Raw genomic sequence first — 24,723 nt, forward strand, 5'->3', positions numbered from 1 at the left:
AAATACTCTCAATTAAGGAAAGCGGCATTACTTCCACAAATACTGAAAATGTAAATACAAAATTCATTTCGTAATCCTTTGTCAATACAACAGAAGGACGGATAGCTTCATACCGTTATTTTAGTTCTGTATGTGCTCTGCGTCTTCGGGCATTGTTCAAGAAAGGAAGGTAGACGACGAGTGGGCCACAACGCATAGGAAGTAGCAACTTATTGTCTCCATGCAATTTTTAAAGTAACTGCTATTCACCAGCGCCGTAGATTTCTGGATAATGATCCACATGTGCATCCGTAGCGTCTTATATGTCACTGTGTATCCAGACATAAAAGCTTAAATGTAGTGCGTGACAGCGGCCTTGGCCAATCTGACCTTGTCTTTGCGATATTCATTTGATCACTAAATTAATGCGAATGTTAGTTTCGTAAACAATGACGTATTTTTCACAATTGTGTTACAGCACGTTTCTATTTCATGTGTGCCGATAAACAATGCTGTCCGTCGTATTCTCGTACGTTCTCAGTTAAGAGTTCACTAGTCGATTGTCTTCATGTTATAAAAATTTGCAACAGATGTAATGAAGCTCCGTTCACACGCTAGACATTTCCAAGTCCGACGTAAAAAAGCAAACTGTGCATGAACATTGTGATTGTCGCTACAGTTCCCGTACGATTTTCATCACAGGTCAGATGTATCTGGTAGTCAGCAAATAAGCGCGAGTGTCCGTCTACATATTAGTTGAAAATAACATTGTATTCGATTGCGCAGTTGAGAGTTGAAATTTCATAGGTTCACTAACAGAATTACTGGCTTAATGGATGTCAGCTCACTAATTTCAGGAAACAGTGACAGCTTAATAGATGTTTATTTTCAGTGTTAAGAAACTAATATCACACACGCTTAATAGACAAAGAAGGAGGTACATATCTGACAGCTGGTCCTTGCTGAATTACATGAATGATTCACTCATGACTTTGCTTGCGCTAATTTTAGCTTCGCCTACTTTTTGTTTGTCTGTGAGACTTTGGCAACGTTAAAATTTGCGTTTAAGCTCTCTTTGGTGTTTGGCATCTTTCTAACATGGCTGTCGAAGCTTTTCTATCCCTCACAATTTCGCTCGGCAAATAACCATCTTTTGTCCATCGATAAATTTGTTAGTGTTGGTGACGAAATTTCCAATCTCGCTGCTCAGTTTATCAGTCGTTAAGCAGAAATATCTTACCGCCTCTGCTTGTCCCTGTCAAAATGGTTAGATTACTAGAGATCAATTATTACATTTCCTAAAAAATCACGTGCCACGTGTAACTTCATGCCTGTTTTTTTACTGGCACGATAATATTGTAACATGGGCACCATTTTACCACTACATACATACTGAATGAACCGTGACAGTTTTCTGAAAGCCGATCATAGGTAATTTTCCAAGAACAATAAGAACTTTTCTCTTGGCACATGCCACATAAAAACCAGTATCGCAATACATCCTACCGTTACAGCTACAACATACCTGAACATGACAAATAATATCGTAATGACCTCCGCAATTTACAGACGGTTATCGCTGAAGGCATCACCCACGAAATTTGTAATGAAATCAAAGCAGAACTTACTCTGTCGTAAATAACCGAAATACATGTTTAAATTAAGTTAGGCTGAACATTCTCTCTTCATGTTACTCTACTGGTGAACGCATAAAATGGCCATGTGAAACAAAGACATCTGAAATCATCTCAGGTAGTTAGTGTATCATGACCTTACTACATTGCAGGTCATTGATTGACCATATAACGTTATGAGAATGTTAATTAAGAAAGCACCAGAGCTGTTTGGCGCCGATCAGAAATACTTCTTACCCTTGGTGCACGCGTAGTTTCCCCGGTCGCCGTTTGGACACCACCGGGGGCGAGATAGTAAGTGGGTACTTAGCGCCGAGAAAGAGTCGTCCGCTTCCCGTTTAGGACACCGTGGCGGCAGCTGGTGGATGAACACACGGCTGGACAGCAACGCGGGACTAGCAGCGTCACGCTCTTGATGTGGGACCAATTATATCAGCACGATTAAATGGAAGTTTTCGGCCCAAGTCGCTCCTGACTGCGCTGTGCTCTATGTGACTGCTCATTCACTAAGAAGTTGCTCTGGACTATTAGATGTTCGATTTTTGACACCGTAATTGGAAATAGTGAACATCCGTCTCTGGAAAGTCTATATTGACTCTCATTAACGGTCGAACGATCGTGTGAGGTGCAAGCAGCACGACGCCGTTTCGCTCTCTGGGACGGAAATCAGTTCATTCACTAATTTCGTTCATGTGTTTCTTGCCATTAAATTTTTTCGCTGTGTAAGAGACGTATGTCGTGTGAACTGTATCAGAAGCTTATATAAATATTTTTTGAAATCAATGCTTCAGGAGTCTTATCTTTCTCTGGTTTGTTGAGTTTTATGAAAAGTCATACTGAATATTAAAGGATTCAGTAAAGCCCATTTGTGTCAAAACATGCTAGATTTTCTTAGTTCTATCTTTTACTTTAGATGAAACCTTTTATTTAAAATTAAAATAAAATCAGTTATAAATGATCCGGCCGTTGTGACCGAGCGTTTCTAGGCGCTTCAGTCCGGAACCGAGCGACTGCTACGGTCGCAGGTTCGAATCTTGCCTGGGGCGTGGATGTGTGTGATGTCCTTAGGTTACTTAGGTTTAAGTAGTTCTTAGTTATAGGGGACTGATGACCTCAGATGTTAAATCCCATAGCGCTCAGAGCCATTTTTCAGTAGAAAATGTGTCACAGTTTGAGAAAAACATTGCTTTTCCTGGTAACCAGCCCTTGTCACTTCCATGTCCGCGCCTTTGCTGTGCAAGAACATGCCACCGGTGTTAAGAGATTGGTTTCGTGGTAGAATATATAACACAATTTTTTATATTAATATAGTATAACCAAAAGCTACAATTAAGATATTTATATTTTATTGGTACTGTTTGTGTGGTAGTTTTTACATGTTTTTTTCAGATATTGATTATATATACCCAAGAAACAGGAAGACGGACATCCAGTGCTCTGTCACCTTCAAGAAGTAATGCTGAAACACTATGTAGAAGCCATCACATCGAAATTGTAAGCATATGCCCAACTGTGTGTCAGCGATGCTATCTTCAAGGATATTCAGAGCCATGTGGTGAGGCCGCACCTATGATATGTTACATTTGTAATGAAGCAAAGCACTTAGCCAGACAATGTAATGCCAGTGCTAGGCTAGGAAGTACGAAGGCTGAAAAACTGGCCAACGAAAGAATGGCATCAATGTGCAGTCGACCTGTGCCGCAAAATAAGTTGCACTCAATTGACTGCAAGGGTCAGAATGATATAGTAAACATAAGATGAGAGGAGGGTAGTGTCGGAACCACCATTTTCATGCTAGATAGTGCTACTCAGGTTAGCGTACTAAAAGCGTCAGCACTGAAGAGTATGATGTGCTATGACACAGAAGAAAAGTTAAAAGTTAGAAAGAAGTAATAGAGACGCACGGAAACGCATTGTTAACGTCGACAGTAGTCTAGGATTTGTGTGTGTGTGGAACACAAGTTTTGTATAGTTGGGGCCAAGTTAGATGTCCCATATAAAGTAATCTTAGACAGAGACTTCTGCAACATTTCATAAGTGATCGCAGATTATGTAACAAAGAAGCTATGGATCAGTGCGGTAACAGACAGAAAGGGAACAGAACCGTCAAATCTTACAGACTGGAATAGAGATGTGAAGAGAGGAGTATTGTTCCAAAGAAGGGATGCTGACCAAACGAGAGAAAAAGGGCGCGAGGGCAGATGCAACGCCAAAAGGATCAGTAGGAATCCACGTAGAATCAGAAATAGACCCGAGAAAGAAGAAAGCCGTCTGGATCGAGGAAACAGAAGAAATCAGAAGCAATAAGGCGCTGCATCTCTGTGGAACAAAGTTGAGCAGCAGAAACGAAACAGATTCTGTGTGACATTATATGAATAGGTCCACAAGATGAAAAGATTTTAAGGTACAGACTACAGATATGGCCTAAATAATAATGGAGGAGCAGCAGTTGCAAATGGGCGTGTTTTGGTCTGCAGCATTGGTGACCATGGAGAGAGACACTGGCGTCACAAATATTTCGAATACCACAGAAGAAAAAACTGTATTGGGATGTCACTGACCCACATTACCTCTCATGGGAGAGGGGCGCGTAATGCCACATATGTAGTATAGTTTCTGGGGACTGAGTGGCAAGGCTACTAGTTATCGGATTTAAGGAAATGGTTTGAGAGGACCACTGGAACGAAGAAGAAAGGACTTTTACTGTTGAATTATGTATTGAATGTCATGGTTACTTCACTTTCCTGGAGACAGATTAATATACAGTAAGATGATGAAACAAGAAATAAAGTTTAAATTAGAGGAGTGAGGAAAAGTGATAAATATTTGAGCATATTGAGTACCAGAGGAGCCATCCAAAACTAGATAGATGCATTGTTTAGGAAAGATATCACTACACCGAATGTAAGTGGGTGGAATTTTTCGTTATTGATAATTCCAGGGAAGATGATTGCTTCAGGGAAGTGAAAGTGAAGAACAGTCACAAATTAACGAAAGTTAAATGACAACAGCGTTAGCAATGTAACTCTGCTAACCTGCATTGATGACATTTTAGATGGCTTATGAAAACCGAAATACTTCACCACTTTAGACTATGCAAAGCTTACAATCAGATACGGATGAATGAAAATAATAGGGAGAAACAGTTTTCTCTGCTCCAAACGGACGTTATGGACACAAGAGGTTACCTGTGGGAAAACTAGATCGTGGGGCGACGACTTTCCAGAGGTTGATGACCACAGTACTAAATTGACTTCAAGGACACAAGATGTCCGTTGTGTTCGGAGCTATGCCACACTTGGGTACGAGTTTGAGAGCTACTGCTTGCACAACCTATAACTGCAGGTTGACAAGTATGAATTCCTATTTGAGGGAGTAACTTACTTAGGACACACAATTACGACAGAAGGATTGAAAACTGGCCCACAGAAAGTAAGTACGATAAAAGAATATCTGAATTCAGTACTATGAAGCAGTTTCAGAGCTTTTTAGGAAGAATGTTGTATTAACATGGCCTGTCAAGGACTTCACGGGAACAGCGAGTCCATTGCATGAATTACTGAAGAGGGAAGCAAATAATGAGGGGTAGACACAGCAGAAACCAGCTTTCCAAGAATTAAAAGAAAAAACAGTTATCTCATAACCATAAATAATCCTGATTTTACACAGCAGAACATTATCATGCCAGATACGACCAGGGAAGTAATGGGTACCTTACGGGCTCAAGGAGAATCAGAACAGGATTTAACAGTAGCCTTCGAGATCAGGACGCACCGAAAAAATGAAGGTAGTATTGAGCAAGAGGTCTAAGCCATGGCGTGAGCAGTGAAGCACTATCAATCTTACAACTACAGGAGAAAATTTATGATATATACTTATCACAAATCCCATGAAATGGTTCTCATGACCCAGTCACGAAAGACTGCCACAAAAACGTAATATATGTCAATGTATGAATACTAACAAGCTTAGAACTTAGATTGAGACATACTACGCCAGTTGCTATCATTAGTTAACTATGGTATGTTGATGATTTTCACTTATGGACCGTCTGACAGCAACTGAATAAAACACAATTTTAGTGCCATACGCGTTTCGCCTTTGTTTTCTGCAAGGCATCATCAGTGGCCTGTAATATGTACATATGTTAGCTATTTTATTTACATTTTTGTCACTGTGCCTATAGGTTATAAACAGTTCTGGTGGTTGGTATTTCCTATTAAGTAGTAATGTTTTGAACTGTACTTACAGGTTGCGTAGACAGTTTCTTACATATTACGCTCCTGTCTACGCAACCTGTAAGTACAGTTCAAAACATTACTACTTAATAGGAAATACCAACCACCAGAACTGTTTATAACCTATAGGCACAGTGACAAAAATGTAAATAAAATAGTTAGCATATGTACATATTACAGGCCACTGATGATGCCTTGCAGAAAATAAAGGCGAAACGAGTATGGCACTAAAATTGTGTTTTATTCAGTTGTTGTCAGACGGTCCATAAGTGAAAATCATCAACATACCGTAGTATTACGCGCAACTGAGGAGGACAGCACCAAAAAATTTAGTTAACTATGTTCTCATACACATTAAGAAACCACTGATATCACAATCGCTGATTGGGAATTGAATGCAAAACGTGACACTGTCACCCAAAACCTACAAATAAACAAGCCCACACCCATGTAGAGGGTAGCTGCGCCGAGAGTTCCTGGTATCAGCATCAGCATTCCTGGAATCAGTGACATCAGCATCAACATGCCCGGAATTCCCTTACCCTCTATACTTTTCAGGAATTTCTTACCCATTCCTCCTCACCCTCTCATCCCTTGGCCAATGGCATTACGTATGTGTGACATATCATCATGCTCTCAGCTAATTATATCAGGGCTCCAGAGCACTAACATTTTGTCCAATGACATGCAAATTTGGCTCCATCCCTCAACCAGTTTTAATTCTTTTATTCGATTTCATGAGCACCAGCATTTTTTGTCTTTACTTTGTCCTGTATAAAGCGCCGCCAGCACCAACAGCGATCAACTGGAATGAAGAAGTCTAACAGTAAATACTTGTGAATTCTTTTTGTAATAACAGTATGGATATTATTAGCAAGGACATGGACCAGGACATATGTTCCGCAACATACTATTGCCTTAGTAGTAGCAGCAGCCACTGTCCAATGGATGTCCTCCCAGCCTATCGCACCTGTTGTCGTTCTACTATATAATGGCACAGCCGTAGGCCAAATAGCCCTTGACGCTAGCTGGCAGAACTGCTGGATCTTGCAGCAGCAGAGTCTTGGAACTGTCAGCTGTGTCACGTTTTTAAATTTGTAGAAAATTTGTGGTACTGGTTGTAACAGTTGAGAAATTGGTGGGAGACTATGTTTCGAAATCGGGAAAATTAGTTGTAAAATTGGCAGTTTGGTAGGACGCCAAATCCAGAGATTGGCAAATTGCCTGTAGAGTTGGAAAACTGGAATTGCGGCGCTCCACATACGCAACATACACCACAATTACGCCACAGACGAGGCTTTGCGCCACGTTTACTAGTCATTTATGTCACAGTTTCACTATGCATGAGCCTCAGTTATGTGACAAATACAACATGTATACACAGTACTTACATTAAACATACAACGCATACGTACCAGACATATGTCGCACATCAGTGCAGGAAGATGCTTTGATAGTATAAAACAATGATAGCATAGTCTGTAATAATGTCAGTCAAGTGGCGCCAAATTTGAAAACTGGTGAAACTGACTGTTAAACTGGAAATGTGGTAGGGAACCAAATTGAAAATTAGTAAAATTGGTTGAATAGACCAAAATGCAAATGCACTGGCTAAAAACAGGAACTGGCCGATGTGTATATAAACCTATTCTTGTGGATGTGCATTTGAATTAAATATTGAAGTGCTGCGCATTAATGATTACTGAACAGCTGGTGTCCATATGCACTTTAGTGAGAAGCGAAGTTGAAAATAGTGGTAAGGTGAGATACATTGAAATTCCGGTGTGCGTGTGACGACATAGCATATTCCACAATAAAATCGTGGTAAATTTTCACTTACGATGCTTTGACATTGTGGTGTGTGTGAATTCTACAAAAATGTAAGTTCTGTAGGTGAATTGTGTTACTGAAACTGGAAACGGTAGCCCGTTTTACCATAACTAAAGTCTTTCGTATCGTACGGAAAATTATTGGACATTTTCTGTAAGCACTTACAGAAGTCATCACGTGCCTACCCAGGCGCAATAATACATGGTTCGTAAAAGTTACGCCTATTATAGACAATTTCTGTCGTCATCGTGTGTATTCAGTATGTATACTGTGCAACTACAAACGATGTTTTTTCCCTGTTTCAGAGCTGCACAGAAATAAGCTGGCCACGACGGCGGCCTTCTATCTCCCAGTAAGCCACTGGCAGCCACCGCACATGTTCGCTTCATAGTCGACGGTCACAAGGACAAAGAAGATGCCGGGAGCATCAAATTCTCACTGCGTCGAGTTTTGAAAAATGAAAATGGAGTAATTACTTGCATACTTACGTTTTATACAGCAGTCGGTGCTATGAGATGGAACTGTAAAGTTGGGTTACTTGTGTTGTGCTGTATTAACAGCAACTATATTTCACTACGCGGAAGTCTTACGTGCCATTAATTTCCACAAGAAGAAGTCAATAAAAAGATATGAAGCGTTCTTAAAATCTATCTCAAGGCATACAATTGTGTTTGTTATAAGTACGTGGAACGAAGAATTATCTGAATTGTAGGAAATAGTATAATCAACTTCAAGTCTCAAATTATCATTTTACAGGCAAGTTTAATTTCACAGATGTTGGCAACGGATGTTATGTCCGGTTTTATAAAACTACGCCAGGGAAAATGGACCATTAGTGGAATAATTAATTCTGCTAATGAGAAATGCCTAATCCTGAACTGCTATGGCGAATTAATTTTGAATTGGATATTTCAATAATATTTTGAAGTAAATCATTGAATATATTGTATCTTTTAAATATTGCGTGAAGGTCTAACATTACGAGTCAGAGAAATCAAAGTATTAGATTAACCGTCAGCAATTGGCCGGCCACAGTGGCCGAGCGGTTCTAGGCGCTACAGTCTGGAACCGCGCGAACGCTACGGTCGCAGGTTCGAATCCTGCCTCGGGCATGGATGTGTGTGATGTCCTTAGGTTAGTTAGGTTTAAGTAGTTCTAAGTTCTGGGCGACTGATGACGTCAGCAGTTAAGTCCCATAGTGCTCAGAGCCATTTGAACCAAGCCATCAGCAATTGTGACGTTTGAGGAAATCTTGTTACGCTAACATATCCACAAACTGGAATGAAAATACTGCTTAAGGAAAGCAACATTTAAATTATCATCAGCGACTGAACAATGATAAGAAGTGAGTTATTTTTCTGATAGTGTTATAAGATAATCTGAGACTGAGTAGAGATACGGAGAGATATTGAGTTTTGCTGAGAGCGCGAAATATTAAGATACAAGAATCAACAGTGATCTCCGGTAGCAATGACAACGGGGATAAACATCGAAATTAAAGCGGACTGAAATGAAAATGAAAACTGCTTTTTTTTATCTAGCCTCTGTATACTTATAACGGCCTACATTTGAACTGCGGGGCATCAAGATTTTGATTAAGTTGATAAATACCTTCGGATGTAAGTGGCTTGCGATCTTCGTTGGTGTATCGAGGAAAACATTAAGAGTTACTGACGCTGTATAAGTCTTATGTACTACTGATCTCAAACGCAGATACCCTAATTAGGAAGAGCGTACCACAAATCCAAAAATATTCAGACTGTGTAATACATTTACAGTGAGTCCAAAAAGTATTCGTCTAGCTGCATATCTTTTACAAAACAAGGTCTGTGTGACATGAAAAGAAATGTATACAAAATCTAAGGAGCCAGTCATGTAAGAAGTACCTCGTTAGGTCATTTTTGTTGAAAAGCAAGGAAAGAAATACATCCAAATCGACAGCAAGATTAACGAAATAGAAAATGTAATACAAGATCTAGTTCATAAATTATTCGTCCACCATCTTAACATGCCGCAATTATGCGAGCAGTGGCTGAACTATATCGCTGACCCACGGCACACACTGGAGTCAAACGTGCGCTGCCCCACTCTATCGCCTGTTGTGGTTTTGAACGGCGCCGATACAGTTCAATTAGCGCCATTGGCCGTAAGGGCAGTGAGACGACGCTGATCGAAAGGAAACTTATTCTGCGCTTACATGATGAGTGCAAATCTTTTTACGAGATTGCTAAAGTTGCCGGTAGACCTATATCGACGGTTCGGTCGATAATCGATCGATTTTGCGCAACAAAATCATTAAGAAACCAACCACGTACCAGACGCCCTCACACTTTGACTGATACAGACGTGAGATTCATCATGAGGAAAACAAAGAAGAAACCCTAAATCAGCGCTCCTAAGTTGGCTAGGGAGTTAAAGTCGAGGGGAAAGAAGGTATGTGCCAACACAATCAGAAATACCTTCCAAATGTATGAATACCACGGCCGGGTAGCGAGCAAGAAATTTTGGGTCAGTGAACAGAACCGAAAGAAACGTCTTCATTTTGCGATGGAACATAGATTCAAAAAGGAAGTCTTCTAGAATAGAGTAATATTTTTCGATGAGACTAAATATAACGTATTCGGGTCGGATGGTAGGCGAATGGTGTGGCGTAAGAAAACTGCGGAGATGTTGCGACGCAATCTTGTGCCAACGGTTACACACAGTGGTGGTTTCCTGATGGTGTGGGGCTGTATGAGTGCTGCAGGTGTTGGAAAATTACGTAGAAGGAACAATGGATATGTATATCAACATTTTAAAGGACAATCCGAATCCTAGAGCCGAAAAATGAGGTCTATAAGGAAATTACATTTTTTAACAAGACAACGTCCCAAAGCATACGGCTCTAAATGCAAGGCTGTGGTCCCTGTACAATACCCCAAAACAACTTAACACCCATCCTCAGAGCCCAGACATTAATCCTATTCAACACATTTGGAAAGTACTGGAAGATAGTATCAGGAGAACACACATTTCTAACAAGAAAGACCTAAAAGAAGCACTTCAAGACCAATGGGACAAAATTCCAGTCTCTCTTACAGCAAACTTTGTAAAGTCGATGCCCAGACGATTACAAGCAGTAATAGCTGCAAAGGGAAACATCACTAAATATTAATTTTTGAAACTGAAATCACATTTTCAGATTGTAAATTAAAAAAAAATGAGTGGACGAATACTTTTTGAAGTAGCCTTTGAATAAATCATCCATTTTGTCAAATTTGTTATCGCTATACATGTATTTATTTCCGTGTCCATAAATAAAAATGACTTACCAAGGTTAGTTGCATATGATTGGGTGTTCATATTTTATGTTCCCTTCTTTTCACGTGACACATACTTAGTTTGTTTTTTTTAATTACAACAAGAGGAACACTTTTTGGACTCACTGTACATTAAATATTTGGGTGCCGTGAATATGCATTAGTGATCGCATATGTGTAACTGTTCGACACAGATGACGGGCAGGCTGCTCGCAGTTTTTCTATCCGTGATCACATGCACTTGTACAGGGATGCTGATTGCTGAAAGCGTTGACAGAGTGCTTTGCCAACCTCAGCTTCTCAGGACGAACGGTCTGCCTATTTCCGTGTGTAAAACAATGCCTAGGCTACTACGGAAATATTATATTAAAGCAGCAAGGGTATTTTTTAACCACAATAGAGTCAAGCAATATTATTTCGTAAATCTTAAGAAAAAATTAGCAGCGTATCAGATAGAAACTATTATCTATCTATTTACAAGTTTCATCATTTAACGAGGAAATCAACACACTGTTGTATTGGAGGTGCTGTCACGTCTTCCAGCATATGATTGATCTACTTTTGTGCATTAAGCTTCTGCTTATAACTACAGTATTTACCATATACACACAAAGAAGATATTGAATTACTGCACTGCGGGTGAAGCGAAAACGTCAGCATATCCACATGCCGTCCTTGTTAAGTGGTACCAGCGGCAAACAGTGTCGGAGTGGGTCAAAATGCAAGCGTAGAAAATTGGTAGAATTAGCAGCCTGACGTTAACACAACACATCTCATTTTGAGTAATTCCATCGCTGTCTCTAACACGATTAAAGGCACTGCCCCAACTATAATGCCCTCTGGACAGAAAGACGAACTTTTACTGCTCACCAAAGAGTCGAACACTGCCTGTAAGAACTACAAATCCTGACCAATAAGGTTAGTAGTTAATAAACAGTTGATATGTGTTAACAATATCTCAATGTGAACGGCAAACTGACAGCAATCGATCATTCAAATCAGTGTCGGAGGCATTGCAGCTCTGTTCACAGAGGCGTCACATTCTCACTGTCAATTAAACTATCTAACACGAGGTGCAGAACAGTAGTTCGTAATACCTATATGCTGTTGTGATGACGCTACATTGCAATCTACGTAGAACATGTAGAATCAGCGATATGTTGTCACGTCCCAACAGCCTTGTGTGTAGGCGTGGTGTGCATGGCAAGTCAGGACGTTGAGGACACTGTAGGCTGAGATCTGCTATTGTCCCTTTAACGGAGCGAGAGGGAGAAAGTCTCCTAGCATATTTCACAGAGGTGATGTTGGAATGAAAAGTAGAACTTTGTAGGAAGGGAATAAAGGTCAAACACTTCCATGTACAGTTTAAGAACACTCTGATCTTCACTCATTCAGCCTCACCTCGTAGAAATGTCTTACAGTGGCTTTTTATCCATGAAAGATTACCCTCTATTGCTCTAGCAACCTATAGTTCCTGAGAATTAGCGTTTACTGTCAGTGACGATTCAGTCCGGAACCGCGCGCCTGCTACGGTCGTAGGTTCGAATCCTGCCTCGGGCATGGATGTGTGTGATGTCCTTAGGTTAGTTACGTTTAAATAGTTCTAAGTCTAGGGGACTGATGACCTCATATGTTAAGTCACATAGTGCTCAGAGCCATTTCAACTTATTGGTGTCGATGGTCGAGCAATTAAATAAAATATAAGTTGAATAACAGGGAAACAATAGATTTCAACTCCAACACAACAACACAGCTCGCGAGATATTCACTTCTAAAAGCATACTACGTCTTCACTGCAGAAGCCATAGAAGTCTCACAAGTGCACAAGTCGGCACTACGAAATATTTCTATCTCCTGCAACCACGTGTAAACTGCTCCACTCTCCCAGTCTTTCCCGCAACTGTATGTCATTGCTCCATGTCCAGCTTTCCCGCAACCGTGAGTCCGTCGCACCATACTGTCCAGGACCCTCATGTATCCTCTCCCATACTGTCCAGAACTCCCCTTCCATCCAGTTCCCCACTCAAGAGCGCAGTGATTGGCTAGAGCGCTCCTGCCATGTCTTCAAGCCAATTCACACTCACAAACATAATGAAACACATTCGAAATACTGGATTTACATTTAAATAACTCGAAATTAAATAAATATCCCTATGGCTTGACATAAGCACGCTCTTATACACGTTATTAAATTCAAAACCAATCCAATAAATATATATCAAAGGAATAGAAATAAAAGGTAGGCCATTAACTTAATGTCTCTGAGGTTTCCAAAACACAGTAAATGTTTAACCAATTTCTTCATGAATAGGATATATCGGATATAAACAAAAGACATAGACGATTAAATACATCTATAAGCATGCTGCTACCGTTTTTTCGTGTAACTTTGTAGTACTTATAGCCTGTCGCGATCGATAGTAATCAGCCACTTTGACCTCCAATAACTCACGCCAATAACTATTTTAGTTACATGCCTGTAATTCGTACCAATTTAGGTTTACACTAATAGCTTTTTAAAGACACGTCGATCGACAAAATCGGATGAACCGTTTAGAGTTTGTAAATTCGTTGCTGGGTGTTACTTGTATAAATTATTGTCAGATACTAAACTTTAAACCAATAAAGATACTGAAAATCTAATTACAGCATCAGAATCGTCGTGCAAATAATTTTAATGTACGTGTTTGTTTTTTAGGTATCATAATTCATGTGGCTACTACTAATTTCTATACGAACTGTGAAATGCCTGCCATTAAGGTTTCACAATGCCCACCATCTCTGGCGCTCCCGGCATGTCCCCTTCATTGACACAGCGTCACCATGGAATTCCCAGCCATGCGGTCAGCCTGGACCCCAGCTAACGTTCGGCACCACGTGGCCGCCGACGAGCCGCGGCCTGCCAAGAGGCCCCAGTGCTGCCACACCAACTCTGAACTTAGAATATTTTCAAGGGCGTCAAAACTCGCCCAATAGCTCACACATTGAAGGTCCTTTTAATGTTCAGAAGCTTCTCGATCCTCCCTGAACAGACTAAAAACAGGCACCAGGGCTGTCACTTCATTGTTCTTTCCTCGGTCAGCCGGCTGTCGTCATTCCAATTGCTTACATCATGTTGACACCCCGACAGTGCGCATGACTGTGGCAATATAGAATTTTGGGGTGAGTTAATCCACTGCAATCGATTGCTCTACTTCCTGCTAACCAGATGTGGAGCGTCTCTCCAGTGCCAATGCCGTCGTTTACTGCTTCATAATGTTTCTGTTCTCTACATAGTGTGCGTGACACTTCTTATTTCAATAACATTTAACTTCTAATATTAATAAACCTTGATAGCCATGACAATGCGTACAGCATTTCAATCCGACAGTTTCTCAGATACATATATATATGAACAGTGACTTTTTTACCATCTGCCAAATACAACAGTTTTCCATCTCGTGATGACTGTCCCCCATATCTATTAATCCTATATGGTAATTGCCCAGGTTGATGAACCAGTCCCTATTTTGCACATAACATAGCAGGAAAACCCAAACCTTGTGAAAAATAATTACCGATTCAATTGGATATGACAGGTAATCGTGGGTATTTTTTTGATCCATACTGAGATTAAGGTAACATGGTGGAATGTAACACATGAGCACTAAGGTATAACACTGAAAAGCTTCATCATGATCATGTGGCCAGTTTCTAAGTTCTTAATAGGTGATGAGTTACATCTGCTCAACACATTCACTAATTTAGGTATCTGCACACATCAAAAAAAGGATTGCATCACTTTGTTTCCGAGAGTTCCGGAAGCTGTACAGAAAATTGGAATAGAGATTAACGTGAACATCATTTCCGCCCTTTTAATTGCTCATGAAAACCACACATTGCATGTTGTACCACCATACAGGGAGACCTTCAGAGGTGGTTGTCTAGATTGCTGTAAACACCGCTACTTCTCATAGCCAGTAGCACATCCTCTTGCACTGATGCATTCCTGTATTCGTAGTGGCATACTATCCACAAGTTCATCAAGGCACTGTTGGTCCAGATTGTAGCCCTCCTAAACGGCGATTCGGCGTAGATCCCTCAGAGTGGTTGGTGGGTCATGTCGTCCATAAACAGCCATTTTCAGTCTATCCCAGGCATGTTCAATAGAGTTCATGTCTGGAGAACATGCTGACCACTCTAGTCGAGCGATGTCGTTATCCTGAAGGAAGTCATTCACAAGATGTGCACGATGGTGGCGCGAACTGTCGTCCATAACGACGAATGCCTTCCCAATATGATGCCGATATGGTTGCACTATCGGTCGTAGGATGACATTCACGTATCGTACAGCCGCTACGGTGCCTTCCATGACTACCGGCGGAATACGTCAGCCCCACTTAATGCCAGCCCAAAACAGAAGGGAACCTCCATCTTGATGCACACGCTGGACAGTGTGTCTAAGGCGTTCAGCTTGACGGAGTTGCCTCCGAGTTGACGGCATATGCAACACTCATTTGTGAAGAGAACGTGATGTTAATCCTGAGTGGTCCATTCGGCATGTTGTTGGGCCCATATGTACCGCGCTGCATGGTGTCGTGATTACAAAGATGGGCCTCGCTGTGGACGTCGGGAGTGAAGTTGTGCATCTTGCAGCCTATTGCATACAGTTTGAGTCGTAACACGACGTCCTGTGGCTGCACGGAAGGCATTATTCAACATGGTGGCGTTGCGGTCAGGGTTCCTCCGAGCTATAATCCATAGGCAGCGGTCATCCACTGCAGTATCGGCTCTAAGGCGGCCTGAGCGGGGCATGTCATCGACAGTTCCTGTTTCTCTGTATCTCCTCCATGTCCGAACAACCTCGCTTTGATTCACTCGGAGACTCCTGGACACTTCCCTTGTTGAGAGTCCTTCCTGGCGCAAAATAACAATGCGGACGCGTTCAAACCGCGGTACTGACCTTCTAGGCATTGTTGAACTACGGACAACACGAGCCTTGTACCTCCGACCTAGTGGAATGACTGGATCTGATCGGCTGTCGGACCCCATCCGTTTACATCTTTGGGCGGGTTTAGTGACATCTCTGAACAGTCAAAGGGACTACTGTGTCTGTGATACAATATCCATAGTCAACGTCTGGCTTCAGGAGTTCTGCGAACCGGGGTAATGCAAAACTTTTTTTGATGTGTGTACATCTGTGTCAGTAAGACAGTCAGGTCCCTAGAGATTAAGCGCTGGGAAGGTAGTACTTCTGCCAGCCATAGTATCCACAGATAGTAAATTTGTTTTATGATATCATCATAGCCAGTCTTGAATCTCTAGCATTTATCTGGCCTCAGTGAATCGACCTCCGTTTATACACATATACATATGCTCTACACAGAAATTCCACAGTTAAATACCAAATCATTAACTGATTCTTTCCATTACTAAATTCTCCTATAAGAAATCTACAGTACAGTATACACAGACCTTACTGAGTTTGAAATACTGTTTTCTAACAGTGTTTAGATACTCATCCAGCAGAACAATACAGAATTCCATCAAAAGATTGTCTACAATACAACTATCTGTATCGATGTTTTGGTAGTTCATGGAATCGAATGCCACATTAAAATAATTAAAACAGAAAATAGTTTTATAACCAAACATCTTTCCTGATTAGCTCAATTGTATGTACTTCTATACAAGTCAATCCTCAAGACATGCATGTTTAACTTTCTAGAAGGTGAAGCTTTAGATCCCACATGAGACCGTCATAGTATTTGTAAATGTGTAGGACAAACACAACAAGGCATTTTAATATGGAAATATAATCAGAATGACTAATGCATTTTTGCTGATGATGAATATTCGAACTGTTACTTCTCAGGTGATATATACTGCGAGTAAACGCCACAGCATTCAAAATCCAGATACAGAGAGTCTTTCGAATAAAAATGGTTCAAATGGCTCTGAGCACTATGGGACTTAACATCTGAGGTCATCAGTCCTCTAGAACTACTTAAACCTAACTAACCTAAGGACATCACACACATCCATGCCCGAGGCAGGATTCGAACCTGCAACCGTAGTGGTCGCGCGGTTCCAGACTGTAGCGTCTAGAACCGCTCGGCCACCCCGGTCGGCCTTCCGAATAACATTACGTTAATAGCAAACAACTTAAAGTAAGAGAACATAGCGTATATCATTGAGTCTTTTCTCCCCACTTGTTTCAGTGCATAGAGGTAGCAGCTTAGCAAAGGAATGAATGCCTGCCAGTTAACGCAAAAATGAAATTTTATATCTCGTGACTGAATGGATCGTGTGTTTGACCCTGCGCTTGGACCAACAAGCAGTATTTACAACTTGCTGCACTCCACTCTGGGCCCGTCACTTCCATGGAATATCAGTTGACGAATAACTTACGGAACAATTTCTAAGTGGTCTTTAAGAGCGTTCTGTCTGCTGGGGTTATAAGCAACTAAGCAGGTTTGATGCGCTACGTATATGAAAAAGCCAACTAGAAATGGAGGACAGAAAACTTAAGCACCTGAGGATGTGTGTATTTTATTACATTAATCGAGCCTGTAATCTGAAATAAACAAATTGTAGCCACTCCAGAACAACGAATAGGGAGTTTTGTGGCTTACAAGTTACAGAATTACCATTAATTAAGTTTATTGCACTAAACTGCACATTATAATAGCTGGCAACCCTTGGCAGTATCAGACTGTTACCGTGGCACATCTTGATAAATGGTCTGGGATCTTATTCCAGTACTGTGTCTCAGTAGATGACGTAACTAATGAGAAGGCACTGAATAGAATTGGGGAGAGGAGAAATTAGAGGCACAACTTGACTAGAAGAAGGGATCGGTTGGTAGGACACGTTCTGAGGCATTAAGGGATCACAAGTTTAGTATTGAAGGAAAGCGTGGGGATTAAATTTCGTAGAGGGAGTCCAAGAGATGAATATACTAAGCAGATTCACAGGGACGTAGGTTGCAGTAGTTATTCGGAGATGAAGAGGCTTGCACAGGATCGAACAGCATGGAGAGCTGCATCAAACCAGTCTCAGGACTGAGGACCACAATGACAACACAGTACAAAACAATGATATCCCTGAAGTCATATGCCGATTGCTGAAATATCGATATACGCTGAAGGGTCCAAGAAACTGGTACATCTGCATAATACCATGGCGGGCCGCCGCGAGCACCAGAAGTGCCACAACATGACGTGGTATGGATCGAAAAATATCTGAAGTAGTGCAGGAGGGAACTGACACCATGCGTTCTGTAGTGCTGTCCATAATTCCGTAAAAGTATTTGGGGGTCTCTTCTGAACAGTACGTGCAAGGCATTCAGTATAAGCTCAATAATTTTCATGTCTGGTGAGTTTGGTGGCCAGTGGAAGATTGTTTGTGGAGCCACTCTGTAGCAATTCTGGACATGTGGGCTGTCGCATTGTCCTGCTGGAATTGCCCAAGTCCGTCGGAATGCACACTGGACCGAATGGATGCAGCTGATCAGATATGACGCTTACGTGCGTCTCACAGAATTGTATCTAGACATATCAGGAGTCCCAAATCATTCCAGCTGTACACGACCCACACAATTACACAGCCTCCATCAGCTTGAAGAGTCCCCTGCTAACATGCGGGGTCCATGGATTCATGAGGGGACCTGTACACTTTCATCCGCTCGATACAATTTGAAACGAGACTCGTCCGACCAGACAACATGTTTCCAGTCATCAAAAGACCAATGTCGGAGTTGATGGCCACAGGCGAGGCGTAAAGCTTTGTGTCGCGCAGTCATCAATGGCACATGAGAGGGCCTTCGGCTCCGAAAGCCCATATTGATGATGTTTCGTTGAGTGGTTTGTCTGTTGACACTTGATTGCCCAGCATTGAAATCTGCAGCAATTTTCGGAAGGATTGCACTTCTGCCACTATGAACAATTCTCTTTAGTCGCCGTTGGTCCGTTCTTGGAGGATGATTTTTCGGCCGCAGCGATGTCGGAGAATTGAGGTTTTACCGCATTCCTAATATTCACGGTAAACTCGTAAAATTATCATACCGTAAATTCCCCACTTCATCGCTATCTCGGATATGCTATGTCTCATCGCTTGTGCGCTGACTATAACACCACCTTCAAACTCACATAAATCTTGATAACCGGACACTGCAGCAGCAGTAAAAGATCTAACAACTGCGACAGTCGTTCGTTGTTTTATATTGGCGTTGTGGACTGCAGCGCCGTATTTTGCCTGTTTAAATATGTCTGTATTTGAACACGCATGCCTATACCAGTTTCTGTGGCGCTTCAGTGTAAAACAGTATACTGCGCACTCCAAGGCTATGTGTTAGTTTCTGGAACTGAAAGCATATTGATCATAAAAACTGAAGCTTGGACTGTCCCTATGCTGCGTCTCGCTGTCGTGGTAAGTCCCCAGCTCGGTGAAGGCTGATGAAGGCGTCAGGCGATGATGATCAGTTGATTTTCTTCTGTCTGCCTCCAAAAAGGAAGACTGGTGTTTTCGCGTTTTCTCGTTTTTCGCGTTTTCGTTCTTTGAGTTATTTGAATTGGCTGAGCTGTAGATATTCTGAGCGCCGACCAGTAAAATGATGCCTTACTAGAAGTTGATCCCCTCTTGTACTCTGATTTCGGGCGGTTAAACAATAAAGCGTTCCCCAACATTTGCTGCTGAAGGCAGCGTCTGACTCTCTCTCTCTCTCTCTCTCTCTCTCTCTATCTATCTATCTTTTTCTCTCGCCAGTGAGGTGCGTCCTCGACAGCGCAGCCGTATTTCTATTTGTAACTGCTAATTTATTTACGTTAGTCATTCCCCTTGGTCTTACGTTCTGTTTGTAGCGTTCCCTTTGAAAAAATGATGGGTTACTGTGCTGGCAAACTTCTATGTTATTTGCTTTACAAACAGCTGAACAAAATGCAGCTTACTCAGACAGTTTTCTCTTTACTTATTCTGATCATCACTAAACTGACACACAATATTTTAACGCAAGGCCATCTGACTGTCAATAATCCCTACAAAATAATGGCCCTGACTAATCTTTCATGAATCACTTACCTCACAAAAATCTTCGTTACTCGAACTACTGCAATATAGCGAGCGCCAATACTGCCAGCTACATAAAAGATTCTAACTACTGAAGGCACTAACTACTGATAGGCACAGTTAGCAAATGAAAGATTTTGACAGAGAACAAACAATGTATTTACCTTAATAGTGTTCAAAAGCCATATATATATATATATATATATATATATATATATATATATATATATATATCAATTAATGACATCCATCTTTACAAATTTCCTTTTTCTGGCGGACACACGTCTAGATCGTCCGTTCTCAAAACTCTGCCATCTTTCTCTACACATCCACCACTGCCGGCGGCTGACCTCCAACTGCACAACGCTACGTGCTGTTCACCTCCTACAGCCCAACAGTACACAAGCGAATATACCAACAATGAGTCCAATCAGCCACAGACTGTACCCAGCACAGTCAGTGATTTTCATACAGAGCGCTATGTGGCGTTACCAACATAAAAACCTAAACAGCCTACTTACATAGCCCCCATGCTCCCCACAAAAAAATTTTACAAATTGTTTTGGGCAGTGGCCAAGACAAATTTGCTAAATTTATTTTATATCAACGCTAGTAAATATATCAAAGGCACACAGTTATTGATACAATGTTGGTCAAAAGCAAAAATTGTTCTCATAAGGACAGTCCTGATCATTCATCACATTAGTAATTGCAGTTATTTTTTTCTCAAGGTCTGAGCAGTAACATGAAATGCACACAGAAGTTGTGGATTTCCATGCAGTCTTGAAGAAATCGTATTGTCCTTCCAACGGAAAGACAGTGCTGACACTTGACATGCAGGTAGGTAAGCAACCACAACAGAGCAAACCCACAGCAGAGTCAGTCGAAGTTTTGAAGAATTTTGGTAGGTACGTCGTCACTGAGCAGACCCACTGTGTTTCTTGCAGAGATGATGGTATTGGTGGGCCACCACAGATGCAGACCCAATGTAGTCCTCGTAGAGATGATGGAATTGGTAGGCCATCAAAGGTGCAGACCCAATGTAGTCCTTGTAGGGGGCTGTGTAAGTAGGCTGTTTAGGTTTTTATGTTGGTAACGCCACGTAGCGTTCTGTATGAAAATCACTGACCGTGCCGTGGGCAGTCTGTGGCTGATTGGCATTTTTGGAATATTCGCTATTGTAGTGTTGGGGAGTTGGATGTGAACAGCGCGTAGCGTTCCGCAATTGGAGGTGAGCCGCCAGTAGTGGTGGATGTGGCGACAGAGATCCCAGAGTTTTGAGAGCGGAGCTGATATTTATATGATGACTTTTGAACATTATTGAGGTAAATACATTGTTTATTCTCTATCAAAATCATTCATTTGCTAACTATGCCTATCAGTAGTTAGTGCCTTCCGTAGTTAGAATCTTTTATTTAGCTGGCAGTATTGGCGCTCGCTGTATTGCAGTAGTTCGAGTAACGAAGATTTCTCTGAGGTGAGTGATTCATGAAAGTTATAGGTTATTGTTAGTCAGGGCCATTCTTTTGTAGGGATTATTGAAATTTCTCTACCTCGTGATGACTGGGTGTTGTGTGTTGTCCTTAGGTTAGTTAGGTTTAAGTAGTTCTAAGTTCTAGGCGACTGATGACCATAGATGTGAAGTCCCATGGTGCTCAGAGCCATTTGGTTATTGAAAGTCAGATTGCGTTGCGCTCGAAATTTTGTGTGTCAGTTTATTGATGATCATAATAAGTAAAGAGAGAAATGTCTGAGTACATTCAGTTTTACTCAGCTGTCCTTGTAGCAAATAACATAGAAGTTTACCAGCAGAGTAATTTATAATTTTTCTAAGGGGACGTTTCATATTAAACGTTTGGTTTTTGCACCGCCTGGGCTGTGGCGGCGTCTTACGCTCATGAACGTGGCCTGTCTGTGAGTTCTCACTCGATATTTCGATCTTATCACCTGCTGGAGGTCAATTTCAAAGGAAATCCTATTTTCTACGTTTCTCTCACAAAAGTGTCTTTCCCACAACTTCATTAAGACGGCATTTCTCCTCCTTCCACATTCGAGCTGCTGGTGGCCCCACGAGAAAAGCCATTGTGGCTTTACTGACCGGCCCTATGAGGAGACTCCTCAAAGGAAAGCAAGTCAGCCAAGAGGCGGTGACGCATGCGGCTGCTGTCTTGTCCCTTCCGGGAACTCGTCCCTGGGGGGGGGGAAGCTCTTATTCCTGTCTATGTGGCTGATCATGCCTGCTCGCTTACAACCCAAAGCAATACGCATCTCACTTAGATGAATGATGACATTCCATATGAAATTTATAAGAAATTCATTAGATATTCGCAAAAGCTGGTACTGATATGCGTCTCATTAGTCAAGGGAGATTAATTAGTCTGATATGGTCAGCCGTTTTGTTTCTGATTTCATGTTACTTATGAGACAGTTCTCGGAAAAATTGTTGCTTAACACAAGAAGCACACGTCTGGAATATATGGCTAAGACAACAGCCATAATGGAAGAATGTAAACTACAAAAAAAAGAACCCGGTGCAAATGCGCGAGAATTGTTTATGACGGTATCAAGGTCGTTCCACGCATTAAGGGATGGACGAAAACTCTGTTTATAAAGGTCCATTTCCATATATATCTTCTTAAAAAGAATGTTTACATTGTCTCTAAATGTGGCAGATTACATGTTGTACAATTAGCAACATAAGAAAAGTTGGCAGATTTTAAAACCGATGAAATTACAGGTTTTAACAGTAACTGGTTTGAAAAATTATTAAGTCAACGTTCTATTTGGAAAGTACACATCTCACCAGGAATCTTTATTCTTTCCCTAGCCCTCATACACTGAACTGGAAGGCCCCAGAGCTTCCAGTGTTTTCAGCATGAAAGCCTATACCTGACTATGTCCAGCCAAACTTCTGCACGATACTGTATGCACTGCAGCAACGCATGTGCGATCTCCCCATAGTGTGAAAGCCGTAGAGTGATTTGAGTGCCTAAAATTACATGTATGTTCACCGGTAGCCGGTTCACAGCTTCTGTATACCGACAGACTAACTCTTGCAAAAGGTACTGTTGATTGACGATATTTCGTGGAACGGAAACAATTTGTCAGACACTGGCGTGTATATGCATAATCTCTGGAACTCGAATCATCATGCTCTTCATTTGGATTCTGAATGTTATTATGTTCTCTCCCAGTGCATAAGAGCTCAAAGTAATGTGTATTTGGAATCGTAAAGAAGTTCGGTTCGATGCAATAAAACTAATTTGGGGGTATCAACTTCACGCACACGCACACACACACACACACACACACACACACACACACACACACACACACAAAGTAGTGTAATTATATAATTATATTGCAAGTACACACACACACACACACACACACACACACACACACACACACATACACAAAGTAGTCTAATTATATAATTATATTGCAAGTACAACCGTACGTAAAAGACCAGAATATGAAAAAAATGTGACAAGAAGAGGTATTACCTTGGACTACATCTACAGGTTTTTACTACCAGTTCAGGTAATTATCTACTACAGCATTATCTACTATGATTATACTGGCATACAAAAATGTCTTCATGTGTTTGTCCCACACATATACAAGATGGAATGACATGGGATCGATGGAAACACCTTCTCGAAGATTAAATACATATGTATTGACAATTGTCTTGTGGAGAAGTCCATACATTACAGCTAATCAGGACCACTATCTGGTTATGAACCTAAGCTTTGAACGTCTATAGTTTTAATTATTTTAATGTGGTGATAGATTTACAATGTGCCAAAAAATTGCTACAAACAGTTGCATTTAAGACCATTCTTGAAGGAAATGAGTGTTGTTCTGCTGAATGTCTACTGGCCATAAGAAATTTATATTTCATGTTCAGTATAGAATGTGTATGCTGTACAAAACTATCAGTTTTTAATAGAACATTTCTTAATGACTGGAGAGAGTTTATAGCTGCGAATTCGTTGCGGTATTTCCGCACAGAACTTAAAGTGCGTCTGTGTCGAAGTCTCGCCAGTTGTGTTCCTGAGTTCGGATACTTGTTATAGTGTCAAGACTGGATGATCGTACTGGGAAATATTATTTGTGCCTACCATGGCTTGTGAAAGTGCCAGCCTCCCAGAATAAACATAAAACCTAGTAAGAAGAGTGAAAAGAATAGCTGTACATTTATAGAGGTCTGACTGTCTTGCTGGTAAAGCTATAGATACTTAATAACTCAGTGTGTCAGGCAGACTTGACACATTACCTTTTAAGGACTTATGAGTTGGTCACATACCTAAGACGTTACTTTTTTATGTGTAAGCTTAGTCCTCTTAACACTACAACAGCAAACATTATATGTGTAAATGTACTACATTTCCACCATGCCATGCTAATGTCAATATGCAATCGTAAAATATCCATGATCTGCCATCATGTTCGTTCCAATCCATAATTATTTTCATAACAAGATTCGAGTTTTCCTGGTGTTTTATGCCCAAAATACATGATTTGTTCGACAGAATGCGACACATACCAGGTTCGATTAATAGATGTACGGTAAAATTGTGAAGAGAAAATATGATGCAAACGTATTTTACTGTATGGATTGTAAGGCATTCAAGTGTATGCACACACACCCATATGTCTGAGTACCTGTAAGACTGAAAGACTTGATAATTA

Source organism: Schistocerca piceifrons, chromosome 2, assembly GCF_021461385.2.
Source record: "Schistocerca piceifrons isolate TAMUIC-IGC-003096 chromosome 2, iqSchPice1.1, whole genome shotgun sequence".
Taxonomy (NCBI): Eukaryota; Metazoa; Arthropoda; class Insecta; order Orthoptera; family Acrididae; genus Schistocerca; species Schistocerca piceifrons.